Source organism: Bombina bombina, chromosome 4 (genome assembly GCF_027579735.1).
Source record: "Bombina bombina isolate aBomBom1 chromosome 4, aBomBom1.pri, whole genome shotgun sequence".
NCBI lineage: Eukaryota > Metazoa > Chordata > Amphibia > Anura > Bombinatoridae > Bombina > Bombina bombina.
The window spans coordinates 325,278,156-325,296,186 of NC_069502.1; the positions used below are offsets into that span (position 1 = coordinate 325,278,156).

Consider the following 18,031-nt stretch of genomic DNA (forward strand, 5'->3'; position numbering starts at 1 on the left):
CTCTTTCACTACCGGGACTTTAGTGTCTGCCAGTACCTATAAACTGCTTAATCTTTTAAAAAATAATAATAATAATATTTTTTTACATATTTTCTGTAGCGTAGTGTCTTTCTACCTTCCCGCTACCCATTATCTTTAGCTAGGGACCCCCACATCCCCAGATCCCCTTTTCTGGAGTGTAGCTGCCCCATCCCTCCCTGTCCCTTTCTTTTTTTATTTTCTGTAGCATAGGACCCTCCCACTCCCTCCCTTTCCATCCCGCCTCCCCTGCTGGGCCGCCCAACTGCCACCCGCCTCCCGCCCACACCTCCCGCTGGCACCAGCAGACAATCGCTACAGACGATGACACACACAGTGTCGCCTTCTGTAACGATCACACATCTGCCCTCATATAGAGTTGTAGCACCAATTGTGCGCCGGCTCCAAATGTAACTTAACAGTCAAAAGTGCTGGAGCTTCTTGAAGCGAAGATCTATATATACATCTTGCAGTACGATAGGCAAAGTACTGCAAGACGTGTATATATACGTCTTTTTGGGTGAAGGAGTTAAAGGACCATTAAATACTGTAGAATTACTTAATCGACAAATGTATAAAAAGACAATGCAAAAATACTTAGTCTGAAATTCAAATGAGTAGAATTGTTTTCTGATAAAATTAATTTAGTTTCAATTTTTCTTCCCTCTGCATCATGTGACACCCATAAGCCACTCACAAATATACATGCATGTATGCATATACATATATAGGAGCCGATTTATCAAAGCGTCAATCTCTGTGCATTCGCTGGTGACAATACGCTCGCCAGACATTGCTAGACATCGCTGCTGCGAATCTACATTCAACACCTTTATTTATCAAAATATCTGTCAGAAACACGCTTGTCAAGTACGACGCGATGAGCATCGGACTGTTGATAAATAAGAGTCATCGATTTCGCGAATATCCTTATGTTTTAAATTATTTACCCTGAATGTCTATCATGAAACATTTTAGTGTTCTTATTGCAACTTTATCTATACCATTGAACATATATCTTTGAATATACATTATACATATATAAATATATATATATATATATATATATATATATATATATATATATATATATATATATAAATATATATATATATAAACAACAATGGATAGGTATATGCACCACCGTCCTGCAGCTGCCAGGGTGCTCTTGGAAAGTATACAGCAGAGAATCAGGAAGAAGCACTCACTGGACTTTAGACATCAATGTGAAGTTTATTTGTGACATTTCGGGACTTCAAACATCCCTTCTTCTGACAACCAGAGTGTACAAATAATCAAACTTTAAAATTAAATAGGCCTGTAGGCCCCTCTCTAGAACAGGTCACCAATCATTGGAGACCGTGTGCAAAACACAGGGCTGTACCACTTGGGTAGCCCACAAATAGTGATATAGTCTAGCAATATGTGCAACATATTAACATGTATCTGTGTAAAACAATGTAGTGTAAATACAAACTGCAGTGTAATAACAGTAAATATTGGTGATCTACAATCCCACAATTCCCTCAATCCCACACAGGTCTGTGCCCCGGATCCGGTTCTCATGGAATAAACTCTATACAAAATCCGCAATCTGATTGGGTCAAATGCAGCACCACCCACACTGTGGATTGTGTGCTGTTGTCAAGTGTCATCATGTAAACAATAATAACCACTGCGAGAGCACTAAGATGATCAATAGGAGGTATAATCACTGACAGTCCCCCTGCTACGAGCCCACATCAGGGCATCACGGTGCACCACCATACAGGGTGCATAGTATCCAATCTATGAGTCTCTATCCAGTTAAATGTTAGATGGACCATACCTCATCTAACTGCCTCCCGTGTAGACTGACAGCAAACAAACTGTATGCACCCAGCAACAAATGAGTCCATTGGAGCCGAGCACTATACCTAAGCTACCTGTATATCAAAACAACATGATCGAAACCATGCAGCCACTCCCCCTGCTCGGCATAGGTGCACAGTGTTGACACCCCCTCCGCAATAGGCTGGGAACACCCAGTGTCTATCTGAATCAGATGTCAACATCATATCCAACGCAAACCACACATCGTATTGAGACCAAACTTATTGGCAACCAAGTAAAACTTATACTAACTCGCACACCTAATCAACAACCTACAAGGTGGTAGACAAGGGATCCAGAATATCGCTCCACCCGTCTGTCAAGCACACAACACAAAACTGACAGCCAAGCTTGGCACATCAGCTACATTAGCAAATGGGTCAATCGTTGTGAGAGTGCTGTGATACACCGGACCTAAACTGCAACCCCTATACCGGGTGAACACAGCTAAATTCAAGAATGTACTAAACGGGTACATCTCCTAACTCCAAGAGAGGTAAATAGTGACATGCACCAAACCAACCACTGAGCAGGTACACCTCATAATCAGAACCCCACATACAAAGCCGGAGGTGTATCCCTGGCAACTCCATTGTCTATCTTCCAATCACTCTGCACCTCTATCAAAACCACAAGAAACCATCACAATCTTGTGTTTAAAAAACACACAGGCAGTATAGTCATATGTCTATAAACCTCCACTGGTCTGCGCCCTAACTACTGGCTGCTGTCCTGCCAAACAGACTCAGCAGGTATATATATACGTAAAGCAAATCAACCTGCAACACCACACTCCCTATCCACCATGGCATATGTCAAAAGGAAAGAAAAAAAAGGGAGAAAAGAGGGGGGCATACACACAAACTCTGAGTTATACCTCCATTGTCATCGCCCTAAAGCACACATTCTCAACCCCACCTAATTAAGGACACATCTGTGTCAACCTGACCTATATGGAATACCACCGGCCTCCCATAAATAAACAAACAATGACCAGAGAGTGAAATCCCCTCACATGTCCGGTACAGGACCAGAGTCGTGGGATCAAGATCAGCAAGTGACATAAGTGAAAGTGTGGCAATCTATATAACATGTAGGACATACAAACAGATAAGATTAACACAATAAAAAAAAGAGAGATAAATCTCATACTTAAAAAACAGATACCTCTATCCAAACAAGGCAATAAGATACTGGGTCACTCAATCATGGGACCTCTCAGTAATATAACATAGAATGGAAAACGTCCAACAGGCAAATCTCGCTGAAATACAGCCAGATAGGGGCAAAAGCCTGCCCAGGAGGATAAGCCACACATAAGACAATACATAGTATTGTGGACCCTCATAACCGGCTACATAATTTTTATTATTAAATCGATTAACAAATGATGAATAATGTATACTTCACAAAATAGTAAATATTAAGATATATTTTTCTTCAGGTTTGTCACGAATACCAAATTCACAGATACATAATATCAACGTAAAATAATAAACATAATAAATTACACTTACATATCCTAATAAGTGAACAAATTGCTCTGTAGTGCTCCTGCTCTCGCCGCCTCAGGTCACTGAACTGATGAAGACATTGTCGGCGCGTTCGTCTGATACTGGACATGCGCCTCATTCGGCACATCATCTCATAGATGATATGGTCCCTTTCTTCTTGAGCTATTCCTCTGACTCCTCCATTCCTCCTGGGGAAGTAACGTTCATACCGTACACCAGGCACACTAATTCCCCATCAGTAAAAAAAGTTGGATGCACCATCATTGAAAATCAAAATCACTGTAAAATAAGTATTAAGTGCAACACAACTATCCCAAGTATAGAGCAATGTGATTGGTTATTGACAGTAGAAAATTAATTGAATCTTAATATTTAATTGGCAAATTTTATTCATCATGTGTTCATGTCCATATATATAGCATCCATACAGTCAATTTTTTAGCATATAATATTAGAATATAAGAATAAGCTCTGCGTCACCAATGACACAAGTATATAACAATCTGATTGTAGATTAAGTAAAACATTTATATTAAATGAATGTTGGCTAATTGGATTGATCATGTGATTGATTATATATCACTAATAAGTAAATTAAAAAACACAAGATTTTGGTTATTTTTTTTTTACAATTATTTGAACATTTAATATTATATGCGTCACCAATGACGGTCTTATTAATAGGATAACCTTTGAGAATTGAATAACTGCGTAAACAAAGATTAGAGTATAAAACAATTTAATTGTTCATGGTATTTTAAATTGCTAATGGCTAATTGATAACGTCATGAGTAGTTAAATATAAAAGGTGCATGAAAATGGAGTCCAATGTGTGTTATTTACTATGCTTATATTTGTGTGAGCAAAATAGTATTAATTTCTGGATTTGTTGTTGCAACATTTTTGTTTCTTTGATTGTATATGGCGTCTGCGGAGACTGGTAAGACAACATCCGGGCCCAATATACAATTCAATTTTGACAAGGACAGGGTTCTTGTAACCAAGTTTCTGGAGCACTATGATTTTATTTATGGTTCCAGAGTCCAGCAGACCTCTCTCTCCAGAAAAAAAAATCAAATCTGGAGAGGTATAGCTGACAGTGTCGGTGGAGCATTGTAAAAAAAGATTCTCTGCATTAAGAGAATCTTGAAGGCCAAGCAGGCCAGGGAGATAAAGTGTGCACGTACTACAGGTGGTGGTGCGTATGTGGCAGAGCTCTTTTCATACGAGAATCTGCTAATGGAGAAGTTGGGTGCTAATATGGCGCAAGGACTGGATGAGGTCGGGCTTGATACTGACGAGTTGGCAGGTAATTACACTTTTATTACATGTGCCATCCATGTTGCAAATGATGTTGTTTAAAATAGTATTTAGGCCTTTTGTTTTATTTACATTATTATATGCACTAATCTTTTTTTCTATCTATTTTATAATTATATGTTTTCCAGCATCTACTAGTGCTGCTGCTGCTGATGCCACAGTACTATTGGCCGTCAGTATCCAGACACAGCTTCTCCTCTGCTGCAACACTGCCTGACATAATGTGCAACATCCCTGAAGAAGCAGGTCTTGGCCAAACAACAGGTATGTTTTTTAATGTTTTATTTTGTGTAATTCAAATGCTCTTATCTGTATGATTTAAACTTGATTTATAACTATATATATATATATATATATATATATATATATATATATATATATATATATATATATACATTTTTTATTTCAGCTGAGGTACGAAGGGCTCTGGAACAACCTTCGACCTCTTCAATCTCCTCCACAGGTAACAAAAACAAGAAAAAACGTTAACGTTATAAGGGTGCTCACTTAAAAGGGACAGCCAATGCCATAATGTTTAAATAGTCTTACTCCACAATATCACAGTATTAAACATCACTTTTAAATTACATTGATCTGTTAAATAATCTGTGATTAAATAGTAGCTTAAAGAATAGTCTTTTCCAAATAAAACATTCAGGATTTAGATAGACCATGCATTTTTTTTTTAATCAAAATTCAAATTTACTCATATTAAAAAATCATATTCTTTCTCTTGTTTTCTTTATTTGAAAAATCAAAAATGTAAGCTAAGAAGGAAGTACATGTTTGGATCATCACCTGTGTAGTGCTTGATAATTGATTGGCGACATTTAAACAATAATCAGCAAGTTCTACCTATGTGCTTGACAAAAAATAGAAAGTCTCCTAAGCGTACATTTAAAATAATATATCAAGAGAACAAAGCACTATAGAAAATACATGATTTTTCAAAAGTGTATTAAGACATTTTATTTTAATATGCATGATTCAGATAGGTAATGTTATCTTAAAGGGACAGTCAAGTCCAAATAAAATTTCATGTTTCAAATAGGGGATGTAATTTTAAACAACTTTCAAATTTACTTTTATTGCCATTTTTGCTTTGTTCTTTTAGTATTCTTAGTTGAAAGATAAACCTAGGAAGGCTCATATGATAATTTCTAAGCCCTTGAAGGCCGCCCCTTGTCACATGCTTTTTTATTTGCTTTTCACAACAGGGGAGAGCTAGTTCATGTAGGCCATATAGATAACACTGTGATCACGCCCGTGGCTTGTGGAAGACACTACACTAATTGGCTAAAATGAAAGTCAATAGATAATAAATAGAATGTCATGTGATCAGGGGGATGTCAGAAGATGCTTAGATACAAGTTAATCGCAGAGGTAATAAGTGTATTATTATAACTGTGTTGGTTATGCAAAACTGGGGAATGGATAATAAAGGGATTATCTATCTTTTTAAACAACAGATATTCTGGTGTAGACTGTCCATTTGAAATTCAAAATCTATATCAATCATGATATTTGCATTTTGAATTTCAGATGCCATGAATAGTTCAATTTAAATTACGTGTGATTTTAATATAATCATTTTACCTTTTCTTTAAATACCGGTCGGTAACATAATATTGAAGAGGAGCTTTCTGTTTGTCTTCGGGCAATAAGAGCAACTATCGATGATGATGAGGAGGAGTTCCTGGGAGAGATTCTGTCTCAGGAATCACAGGAGCAGGAAATCTCCCAGGGAACATATGATCCAGTTGCTCTTGTCCCTGCTGCCCCTTCTGCCTCAGGTGCCCCAACTGCTCTGGGTCCTGGTGCCCTTGCTGCTTTTGCCCGAGCAGCTCCTGGCTATGCTGATCCGGCCCCAGAACAGCTGCTTCTTAATGAGGATGCTGCCATTAGAGAAATGTTGATTCTGGGGAGGCAGTACAGGGTTGATCACTAGGAGCTGCATGGGGCATTAAGATTATCTATTGAGCAACAGGGGCAGGTACTGGAGAGGGGCATTCATTTAGATAGGGACAGATTAGAGTTAGATAGGACGAGATTGGCAATAGACAAGGAAAGATTAGCTTTAAAAATGGAAAGAGTGGTAATAGATAGGGACAGATTACATTCAGACAGAGAAAGGGATAGGGAGAGGTTAGATTTTGATAGGGAAAGGTTAATAGTAGAGAGGACCCGGGTAGCTATTGAGAAATTTTAATAGAAATGTATTTATGTTGCTCCATGGGAAGTCCTCCGCAAGGAAGAGATCACCTCCACAATCTCCCCCTGCCTCTAAGCAGACCAAACCCTAGCGCATTATTTTCTTTGATTTATTTTTTTATCTTTGTCCCCCCAATCTATATTTGTTTGTTTTTTTGTGTTTTTTTGTTATATTGCATTAAAAATAAGCTTGTATTTATTTATTCTTATTATTTTAAGAATTTCATAGAATAAATTATTTTCTAAATTCATGTATTTGTTTTTATTTGATTTACATAATCCTTTTTTTAAAAAAACAAACAAATTTGTTGATAAAAATCAATGCATGGGCAAGATATACTTGGCTCCGTTTAGTAAAGGGATAGTCTAGTCCAAAATAAAATTTTATGATTCAGATAGGGCCTGTAATTTTTTATTAAGAATCTAAAAACAACCTAAATCAAATTCTAAATTTAAACCGTTGGGTTATAGTGTGTTCAATTAAAAAAAAAAAATAGAATTTGATTTAGGTTGTTTTTTTAGATTCTTAATAAAATATCCTGTCCCTATCTAAAATATAGCTCTTTTTTCAAGTGTATAGACCCCAAAATTATTTCTATATTAACTCTTTAATTATACTAGTATTAGGTAGATAGGTGTAGTATTATAACGAAATTGAATAAACTCAACTTATAAATTTTAAATAGGTATTGTATTCTTACCATTTTATTTCCAAAAGTATATAAAAAATAAAATTTATATACATATATATATATATATATATATATATATATATATATATATATATATATATATATATATATATATATATGATATTTATGATATTATATTATTTTGATATATCTTCCATATAGTCTTCCAGTCCAAGATCAGATTGGCTGTATGTAAATATTTGGAAGAGTTTGTATATGTATCCTCCTATGTAGATGTTATAAGAATAATAAATTAATAGAGTTTTTATAAGTTGTTTTGATATGTTTTAAAAAGTCTAGGCTTTATTCCATTTCACTAAATGTCAGTTTTGATCAAATTCATACATTTACTATCATTAATATCTATATGTTAAAGATGTAATTAACATACGGTAATTATAACATTTAATTATTATGATAGTATAAAGAATAGCTCAAATATATTTAATTAATGCTTAATATGTCCCTTTAATTGAATGGTCTCCCATTAACAGACATTGCTTATAAGGAGTGTAACTGCAACAAACCCTGAGCTTGAAAAAGAAATTTGAAACGTATTACTCAGTGTATTTTCAGCTGCCGTTTGGAAGCACACACCTGCTGTGATCAGTACACCTGCTACGAGCAGTTGGTTGTGTTTGGTGTGGCTCAAATCCTTGTTCTGTTTTTGTTATTAACGGTCAGACCACAGGTAGCGCCCCCCAGCCAACGTATTGGAGTCACAAGCAGAGAGATATATTTGTAGTTTTAAGATTTCATTCTATATCCTATAGAGAAGAAAATAACATCTAAGACTACATCCATATCACGGACCCACGCCGGATAACGTAAACCTGAATGTGAGTATGGATATACTCTTAAGCGTCACTGCTGTAGGTACTGCATTAAGGAGTTCCTCTCTCCTATTAACAGAACCCGGTGGCGGTATTCTGAGGGATTTCACTACATCAAGAGACCCCGGATTTGGCCACTCCATTTACTGGAACTTTCCTTCACCTACGATCAGTTTTGTATACTGAACATTTTTTTTTTCCAAATACATTTTTATTGAGAATATAGCAAATCAAATTGACAACACTATAATTAAAGACTGTTTTGGTGTGTCAGGAACAGTTGTGTAATATAAGTACTTGTCATCTAACCTGTTATATGAGATCTTTTGTGGAATCCCTTTAAAAACAACCACTTTTCTTATAGTGTGATATGGATCTCTCAGGTTAATTCAAAATAAACTACATGCACACATTTGAGGAGACATAAATACTGTGATAAATATGAAAGTCAATTTATACATTGTAACGAAAAGTATGTAAACCTCTAATAATGACCTCAGATTCAAACGGGTTGTCCAGGCGGGATAAGGAGTGACAGGGTGGGGGGGGGAGGCTACATCTTTATATGAAAGATTGAAGGGGGGTTGAAAAGAAGCAGAGTGAGGGTAGACTGAAACCCAAACTAGGTATGAGGTGGAGAAGAAGGGGGTGAGGTATAACCAAGGTTCCCATATAGTCCAATACAGATCCTCTTTGTCCAGTCTCAAATAGAAACTTCTTTCCATTTTAGCAAAAAATTTAATTGTAGTAATTACATCAGAGATGTCTGGGGGTAATGTTTGTTTCCAGGCTCTTGCTATGGTAAGTTTCATAGCAGCAAAAATGAAGATGACCAGTTTACTTCACAAGGTAGGTAGGGTAGTTGGAAAGATATGAAAGAGGGCTGTCTCCATGTATTCCAGCATGATCTCAGTGCTGGGCAACCCCACCAAATATGTAGATCAGTCCCTCTCTCACTGCAGTTGCACCAGTAGAGGTGAAGATGATGGGAACATCTGTAAGAGTCTAACAGGTGTATAGTACCACCTGAGAAGGATTTTCATATGTGACTCAATGGTGTTTGCACAATGTAGAGTTTTCTTAGTCAGTGTTATAGCGTGGTGTAGGTCATTATCAGTAATGGTCCTAGATAAGTCATATTCCCAGGCTTTAAGTTGCCAGATGCTGTCGGAGTTGGTAGATTTCTGAATCAAATTGTAATGGTTTAATAGGGTTTTGGGGATCCTATTTTTCAATTTCCATAATTTTTTCCCATGTGGTCAAGGGTCTGTTGTCAGCTTTTGGAAAACCCCATGACATTAAAAAGTTGTGTAGTCTGGTGTATTCAAACAGGGCCCAAGGTGGTGGATTCTGTATTAAGGAGCCTATTCTCTGTGGTGGGGTAAGTGTTTCAGAAGAGTAAAGCTGAGTGACATGCTGGATGTTCCAGCCTTTCCATTGTGAAGAATGCATGTCTGGAAGCACTGCTAGTAAGCTAGGGATAGAATGTAGTGGAGATGGATGTGGTGCAATATCGGAGAGGTGTCTAATAGCATGCCAAACTTTTAAGCTATCCCTTATGATGGGATTATTGATCTCTAAATAGTCTAAGCGATAGGTTGGGATCCAAAGGAGATCCTCTAATCCCAGTCTGGAAGGTAGATCCGAGGACTCTATGTCTCTCCACCTCTGCGGTTCACCTTTATCCGCCCAAGCGGATATGTGAGTCAATCTGGCAGCCTCATAGTATCCCTGTATACTGGGCATGGCAACACCACCTTGTCCAAACTGTTTCTGTAGTATTTTTGAGGCTATACGGGATCTGGAACGTCCCCATACATATCTTTGGCAGAGAGATTAGAGTTTACAGAGCAGTATCTTAGGGACGTTTAGGGGCAGGCATCTAAAGTAATAGAGGATCTTGGGAAGGATATTCATTTTAAGAGATGCAATGCGTCCCAGCCATGAGACTTCCTTAAAGACCAGGATTTCAGAAGTGTGGAGATCTCATTCAGTGCATGATTATAGTTTTTATGAACTAGTTTGGGGTCAGGGCCTAATTGAACTCCCAGGTGTCGGATAGTTTCTAGTGACCACTGAAAGGAGTAGGCTGATCGCATAACCTCCAATTCAAATGTAGGAATATGGATAGGCAATGCTTCAGTTTTTAGGAGGTTGATTTTATAGTAGCTATATTTTCCGAATTCGGCTACAATGTCAAACAGTATGGGCAGTGAACCCAGTGGGTTAGTTAGAAAGAGAGGGACATTGTCGGTGAAGAGAGCAATCTTCTCTCCCCTCACTCCCAGTGGCACTCCTCGGACCATCAGAGAATTACGCATGGATTGCGCCAGAGGCTCAATTGCCAAAACAAAGATCAGGGGTGACAGAGGACACCACTGCCTAGTGCCATTGGTGATGGGGAATTCCGGGAAGGAAAATACGAGCCCTTTAACCACAGCCAAAGGATCTGCATAAAGCGTCTTGATTGCTGTGACAACCTCACATGGAAAACCAAACTGCGCAAGGACCTGCCACAGATACTCCCATCTGACCCAGTCAAACACCTTCTCTGCATCTAGAGACAGGGCCAGCATGGGACAGCGAAGCCTAATGACCTCTGAAGAAATATTAAGAGCTCTTCGGGTATTGTCAGGTCCTTCCCTACCAAAAGTGAACCCTAGCTGATCATGGTGAACGATTTTTGGAAGCAGTAGCTTAAGGCAGTTTGCCCAGAGTTTAGCATATAATTTGGCGTCAGCATTAATCACTGAGATTGGCCTGTAGCTAGTGCATTTGGATGGATCCTTGTTAGATTTTGGGATAGCTAGGATAGTTGCCTGTAGAAACTCTTTTCTCCATATACCTGTTACGCGTGTCTCGGTGAAAACTTTTAAGAGAATGTTACTTATATATGTCTTAAAGAGTTTATAGAAATTGGATGGAAAGCCATCCGGACCTGGGGCTTTATTGTTCTGGGTGTGTTTTATGGCTAATAAGAGTTCGGCAAACGTGAACGGGGCATTGAGTGTATCTCTGTCTGCGTCAGAGAGTGAAGGCAAGTTTAGTTTATTTAAGAAAAGGGTTATAGATTGGACCGAGGCTTCAGTATGCGCTATAGAGGATTTAAGGTTATAGAGTTCGGAGTAGTATTCTGCGAACATCTCCCCTATTTCTTTAGGGGAGTTAGCTACCTTTTTGTCCCTCCTCAATGTCAGGATTCTGGCTGCAGCAGTTCTGTCATGAAGTTTGTGGGCTAGTAGAGCAGAGGCTTTATTTTCCTGGTAATATATTATTTGTTTAAAACAAGAGTATGCCTCCCTGACTCTTTCCCTCTCTCTGTCAGCTATTTGAGTTCTCAACGTTTTGATTTCATCAGCTAACTGTGGGGAAGGTGAGGATTTATTAATCAATTCTTTAGCTCTCAGGGAGGCTACTAGTAACCCCAGCGGAGAACCCTTCTGGGTCCGAGTGGAGGCTTGTTTCCTAATGCACATACCTCTAATAAATGCCTTGAGCGAGGCCCAGATTATTTGATGTGGCATTTGGGGGTTTCATTTATAGCTAGGAATGCCCTGAATTCTTTACTATGTAGCAGTTGTCTAGGGAATTTCCAGGTTGGTCTGGATGTTTTAGACAAGTCTGTGGAAAGGGTGAATAATAGGATGTCATGGTCTGACCAGAAGCAAATTCGTATGTGTGAGGCTACTACTTTGTTAAGCATCCAAGAGTCAGTAAACAAATAATCCAGTCTAAAGTATGTGTTGTGCGGTCTGGAGAAGTATGTGTAATCTTTATCATTAAGATGTAGGACCCGCCACATGTCATACAGATTATATTGCGTTATAAGCTGTCTAAACTTAGTGGCGGTATTTATGGTGTAAGTATCAATTTATTTGTCTGTCCGGACCTTGTTATCCATCAATGGATCCCATATCATATTACAGTCTCCTTCCAGGACCATAGTTCCTGTCTTGATCGGTTCTACTCTAGTTAGTACTTCCCTCAAGAATTTAGGTTGGGACTGGTTAGGGACATATATGTTAACCAGGGTGAATAATAAACCGTTTAGTTTAAAAATAAGTATTACGTATCTTCCCTGGTCATCTGTTTCCTTGTATATAAGTTCAAGATTTACAGTCTTATAAACAACTATTGCAACTCCCCTCGACTTTTCCGTATAGGATGAAAAAAATACAGTAGGATAGTAAGAGGATCTGTATGGATCTTGATGTGAAGCCAGCCTATGGGTTTCTTGTAGGAATATAACTTGAGCTTTCAGGAATTTCATAGAATTAGTTAGTAGACTTCTCTTAGTGGATGAATTGAGGCCCTTAGTGTTTAGGGTAGCGAAGGTGATAAGGTCAGGGGATTCTTCCATGACTGCTATTCTAATGTGTGTGGGAAAATGGGCAGAGATGGGATAGGAGACAACAGAGAATATTAGACTTAGGTACTAAGGGGGGGGGAGTGGTTCAAAAGCACCTACCTCGCCTGGACCATCTCCAAGTTCTGCTGATTATAGGCGATATGCAGTTTTATGGTCTACTAGCAGGTTATACTGAGAAAAAAGGAAGGAATTTGTTAGGTACTTACAACAGTATAGGGTTGATGACAGTATTGAAAAACCTTTACAATTTGGTTGAACACAATGCAAATATCAATACGTGAAATAAAGAACAGTCAGTTGTCAACGTAGGAGTCTGTTATCTATCTATAACAGATAAGGTGGTCTGATTCAACACCAGTGGAAGAGGTTTGCCTAGGAAGAAAATGGCTGACCTCTTTGGTCCCCGAATTAGAGGATAATACAAACAGTATTTATGTGAAGGGGGGAATGTTACAAACACGTAACTATATAAGTGGATCGACACTTTAAAGGGGGGGAATTAACTGTGTGGTAGAATTTTTGTATCATATGTGTTAATATGAGGTGATGGGTCGTACATTAATTGCAAGCTTCTTCATATATATAACTTAGTGGATGTAAGTTCAGGAAATCAGGTGTGTATATCATATTAGCTATATTTCAATAGGATATGTTGATGTTGTCTAGAGCATATACATTATCCCGTTACTGGGATTAGGGGATGATATGCCTGATCAGGGTCAGGCTTTGTTGTATATAACTCCCAGGTAGAGTGACTATAAGCCAGTATGAGGTCACCAGGGTAACAGTGTTTTAATTATTAGTATAACAGCCAAGACCCTCCAAAAATAGAGCCCAGCAATGAGACATATCTCAGGTCCCCCCAACCCCAGACCAGGAGGGATCATGGACAACAAAGTGTATGTCTTCCAACCTAAGTAGATAGCTACCCCTTGAGTCAGGAACCGAAGGCACCCTCTACCACAGAATAAAGTATACATTCAAAACAATTAAACATTTTACTTGCAGTATTGATAGGTTTTACAACATGATACTGTGTACTTGGTTAGTTCTTAGTATTAAGTAGATGACTCTCTGAGGTGAGGGATTCCATTCAGGGGCCCCAGGTTGGAGTTTAGAGGCTGAGGGATTCTTTGCTGAGAATTCCGTAGAGGGAGTAATCCCCCATTCTTTGAGCAGTCTGAACCCCTCTTGTAGGGCAATGATAGTGTGGGTATCCCTGTTTCTTGTGACTATTAACTTGGTGGGATAACCCCAGCAATATCTAATGTTCTCTGCTCTCAGGGTTTGGGTAATGGATCTGAATGTTCGCTTCTTTGGAGAGTATAGCTGGAGATCTCCGGGAAGATAGCAACTTGTTGAAATTTAGCTGGAAGTTGTTGTTTGTTAGCCAGCTCTCTAAGTATGCGTTCTTTGTGGGTGAAGAAGTGAATCCTAGCCAATACATCTCTGGGCTTATCCTGAGACACAATCCTAGGTCTTGCCACTCAATGTACTCTGTCTAGAATAAGACCAGGAGGATCCAAGGAAGGTAGCAGATGTTTACAAAGTTCCAGTACATAGGCTTCCAGCTCTGCGGGGCTAATGTCTTCTGAGATCCCACAAAATCTCAGATTATTTCACCTGGATCTGTCCTCCATATCTGTCAGTTTCAGTTCCAGGTCTGAAATTTGTGTAGAGAGATTCTGGGAGTAAGATAGAAGGTTTGCATGGTCTATAGCTAAGTCCTCATGTTTACGTTCAAGGGTTTCAGTGCATTCACCCAGAGCAAATATATATCTGCATAATTCAGCCGTAGATCCCTTGATCTCCTTGGTCAGGGTGTCCTGTAATATATTCATGCGTTTTGTCAAAACCTCAACAATATTGGAGGACAGGTTATCTCCCGTGGGCTATTGGGAGTCCATACTTCTTTCTGAGTAACTCAGGTCCAGCGTCTGATTTGACTCTCTGGTTGATTGGCCCTTTGAAGAGGGATGATCCTTGAAATGATCTGCTAATATTTTTTTAAGAGGTTGGGTTAGTTTAGATTTTTGCCTAGTAGATTAAGACATAATATAGGAACAGGACCGTTGAAGCTAATGGCAGAGGATAAAGTAAAGCAAAGACTTATAGTAACCTCTCAGTGTAAGAACATATGTAAACACAAAAATATTGGTAAGGTAGAACAGAGTCCCCCTGGTGTTGATCTTAGACTAGCCACTCATCCTTAGTGGAATATTGGCACAGGCAGGTAAATGTACCCCAGCTGGGTATATCAGAAGGAGCTCCTGATTTGTATCTGGGAGGGCCTTGGCGGATGTTGAGCCTCAAATATTAGAAAGGGCATGTGTAGTAGTCAATAGAGTTGTTTGTATTAGAGGTAGAGAAGAGGGGCAAGCTCTTAATAGTGTTTTGTAGGAATTGTAGCCCCTGTTAGGCAGTCCAATAGCTTATAGGGTTAAGTGTTTAACAATGCCCCTTATGTGTGTGACTCCCCAGGCCTGTTAGGATCTCTGGAGTTAGGCCTGTGTAGTGAGGAGTTGAAAGCCAGATACACTATCTCAGGGGAGGATGCCAGGCAGAAACCATGTATAACCAGGTCTTCTCCTTTAATTGTCTGTGTGCAGCATAGTGTAAGCGTAGGGAACGGCACTTACTATTGACAGGCCTCAGGGCAGGTTAAGGTGGCCACCATTTGCGCCTTTACACCAATCCTTCCAGGTTCTAGGCCCAGAATCAGGGAAACCTTGATCTGTGGTCCCAGCACAGCGTCCACTTCGGGAGGTTATCACAGGCTGTGGTCGCACAACGTCGGAATCGCTGGTGATTTGAGTCGGATCGGGGAGCAGCGTGTTTTCAGCCTATGTCCCCAAGATCTTAGCTGGTAAGTACTGCAGGGTAGTTTTCTTGTCGTGAGAGGATCCCCTCTCTATTAGAAGATAGGTGACGGACCCGGAGTGGAGCCCCAACCCTCCAGTGTCTGATGTAGAAGTCACTTGCCCTGATAGTTAGCCAGATGTGATAGACTGTAGCGTGCTGCTGGGCGGATATGCTGCTGTATGTTAACGGTACAAAATACCTATAATATCTTTAATTTTCTCTCTATCCACCACCGGTCAATAAAAGCAGGTGTTGGGGCTTAAGTTAACACTAGCTCGGTGTCCAGTTAAGGCTAGTTTTGAAGAAATAAACTACTTTTTAAAGCTAAAAATGCTGGAGCTCCTAAAGACTGTGACCGTCTCAGTCAGATGTTGGCTCCACCCCCCTTTTATTTTTATTATAAGATCTATTCTAGGAGACTTTTGAGCTCTCTGTTTGTTACCAAATGTTAATCTATCGCCTAGATTTAGAGTTCTGCAGCCAAAGGGGTGCGTTAGCTACTCTGGCTTTTTTCTGGCCGCACCGTTTAAATACCGCTGGTATTTAGAGTTCACAGAATGGCTACGTTAGGCTCCAAAAAAGGAGCGTAGAGCATATTTACCGCAACTTCAACTCTCGATACCAGCGGTGCTTACGGATGCGGCCAGCTTCGAAAACGTGCTCGTGAAGGATTCCCCCATAGAAAACAATGGGGCTGTTTGAGCTGAAAAAAAACCTAACACCTGCAAAAAAGCCGCGTTCAGCTCCTAACGCAGCCCCATTGTTTGCTATGGGGAAACACTTCCTACGTCTGCACCTAACACTCTAACATGTACCCCGAGTCTAAACACCCCTAACCTTACACTTATTAACCCCTATTCTGCCGCCCCCGCTATCGCTGACACCTGCATATTTTTTTTAACCCCTAATCTGCCACTCAGTAAACCGCTGCTACTTACATTATCCCTATGTACCCCTAATCTGCTGCCCCTAACACCGCCGACCCCTATATTATATTTATTAACCCCTAATCTGCCCCCCACAATGTCGCCTCCACCTGCCTACACTTATTAACCCCTAATCTGCCGAGCGGACCGCACCACTATTATAATAAAGTTATTAACCCCTAATCCGCCTCACTCCCGCCTCAATAACCCTATAATAAATAGTATTAACCCTTAATCTGCCCTCCCTAACATCGCCGACACCAAACTTCAAACATTAACCCCTAATCTGCCGACTGGAGCTCACCGCTATTCTAAGAAATGTATTAACCCCTAAAGCTAAGTCTAACCTTAACACTAACACCCCCCGAAGTTAAATATAATTTAAATCTAACAAAATAAATTAACTCTTATTAAATAAATTATTCCTATTTAAAGCTAAATACTTACCTGTAAAATAAATCCTAATATAGCTACAATATAAATTATAATTATATTATAGCTATTTTAGGATTTATATTTATTTTACAGGTAACTTTGTATTTATTTTAACCAGGTACAATAGCTATTAAATAGTTAAGAACTATTTAATAGCTAAAATAGTTAAAATAATTACAAAATTACCTGTAAAATAAATCCTAACCTAAGTTACAATTAAACCTAACACTACACTATCAATAAATTAATTAAATAAAATACCTACAATTACCTACAATTAAACCTAACACTACACTATCAATACATTAATTAAATACAATATCTACAAATAAATACAATGAAATAAACTAACTAAAGTACGAAAAATAAAAAAGAACTAAGTTACAAAAAATAAAAAAAAATTACAAACATCAGAAAAATATTACAAGAATTTTAAACTAATTACACCTACTCTAAGCCCCCTAATAAAAAAACAAAGACCCCCAAAATAAAAAAATGCCCTACCCTATTCTAAATTACAAAAGTTCAAAGCTCTTTTACCTTACCAGCCCTGAACAGGGCCCTTTGCGGGGCATGCCCCAAAGAATTCAACTCTTTTGCCTGTAAAAAAAACACATACAATACCCCCCCCAACATTACAACCCACCACCCACATCCATCTTCACCGACGACTTCCCAACGAATGACGGTTCCTTTAAGGGACGCCATCCAAGATGGCGTCCCTTGAATTCCGATTGGCTGATAGGATTCTTTCAGCCAATCGGAATTAAGGTAGGAAAATTCTGATTGGCTGATGGAATCAGCCAATCAGAATCAAGTTCAATCCGATTGGCTGATTCAATCAGCCAATCAGATTGAGCTTGCATTCTATTGGCTGTTCCGATCAGCCAATAGAATGCAAGCTTAATCTGATTGGCTGATCGGATCAGCCAATCGGATTGAACTTGATTCTGATTGGCTGATTCCATCAGCCACTCAT

At 39.0% G+C, this 18,031-nt stretch overlaps 1 long non-coding RNA gene across 1 annotated transcript in view; it reads left to right on the forward strand.

The window, feature by feature from the left end:
• The first annotated feature begins 4,967 nt into the window (after nucleotides 1-4,967).
• Nucleotides 4,968-18,031, forward strand: part of LOC128655367 (uncharacterized) — a 31,645-nt gene continuing 18,581 nt past the window's right edge. Inside the window, exons 1-2 of the long non-coding RNA XR_008401767.1 lie at nucleotides 4,968-4,988; nucleotides 5,134-5,187. This is a non-coding gene — a long non-coding RNA (uncharacterized LOC128655367). The remainder of the gene's footprint in view (nucleotides 4,989-5,133; nucleotides 5,188-18,031) is intronic.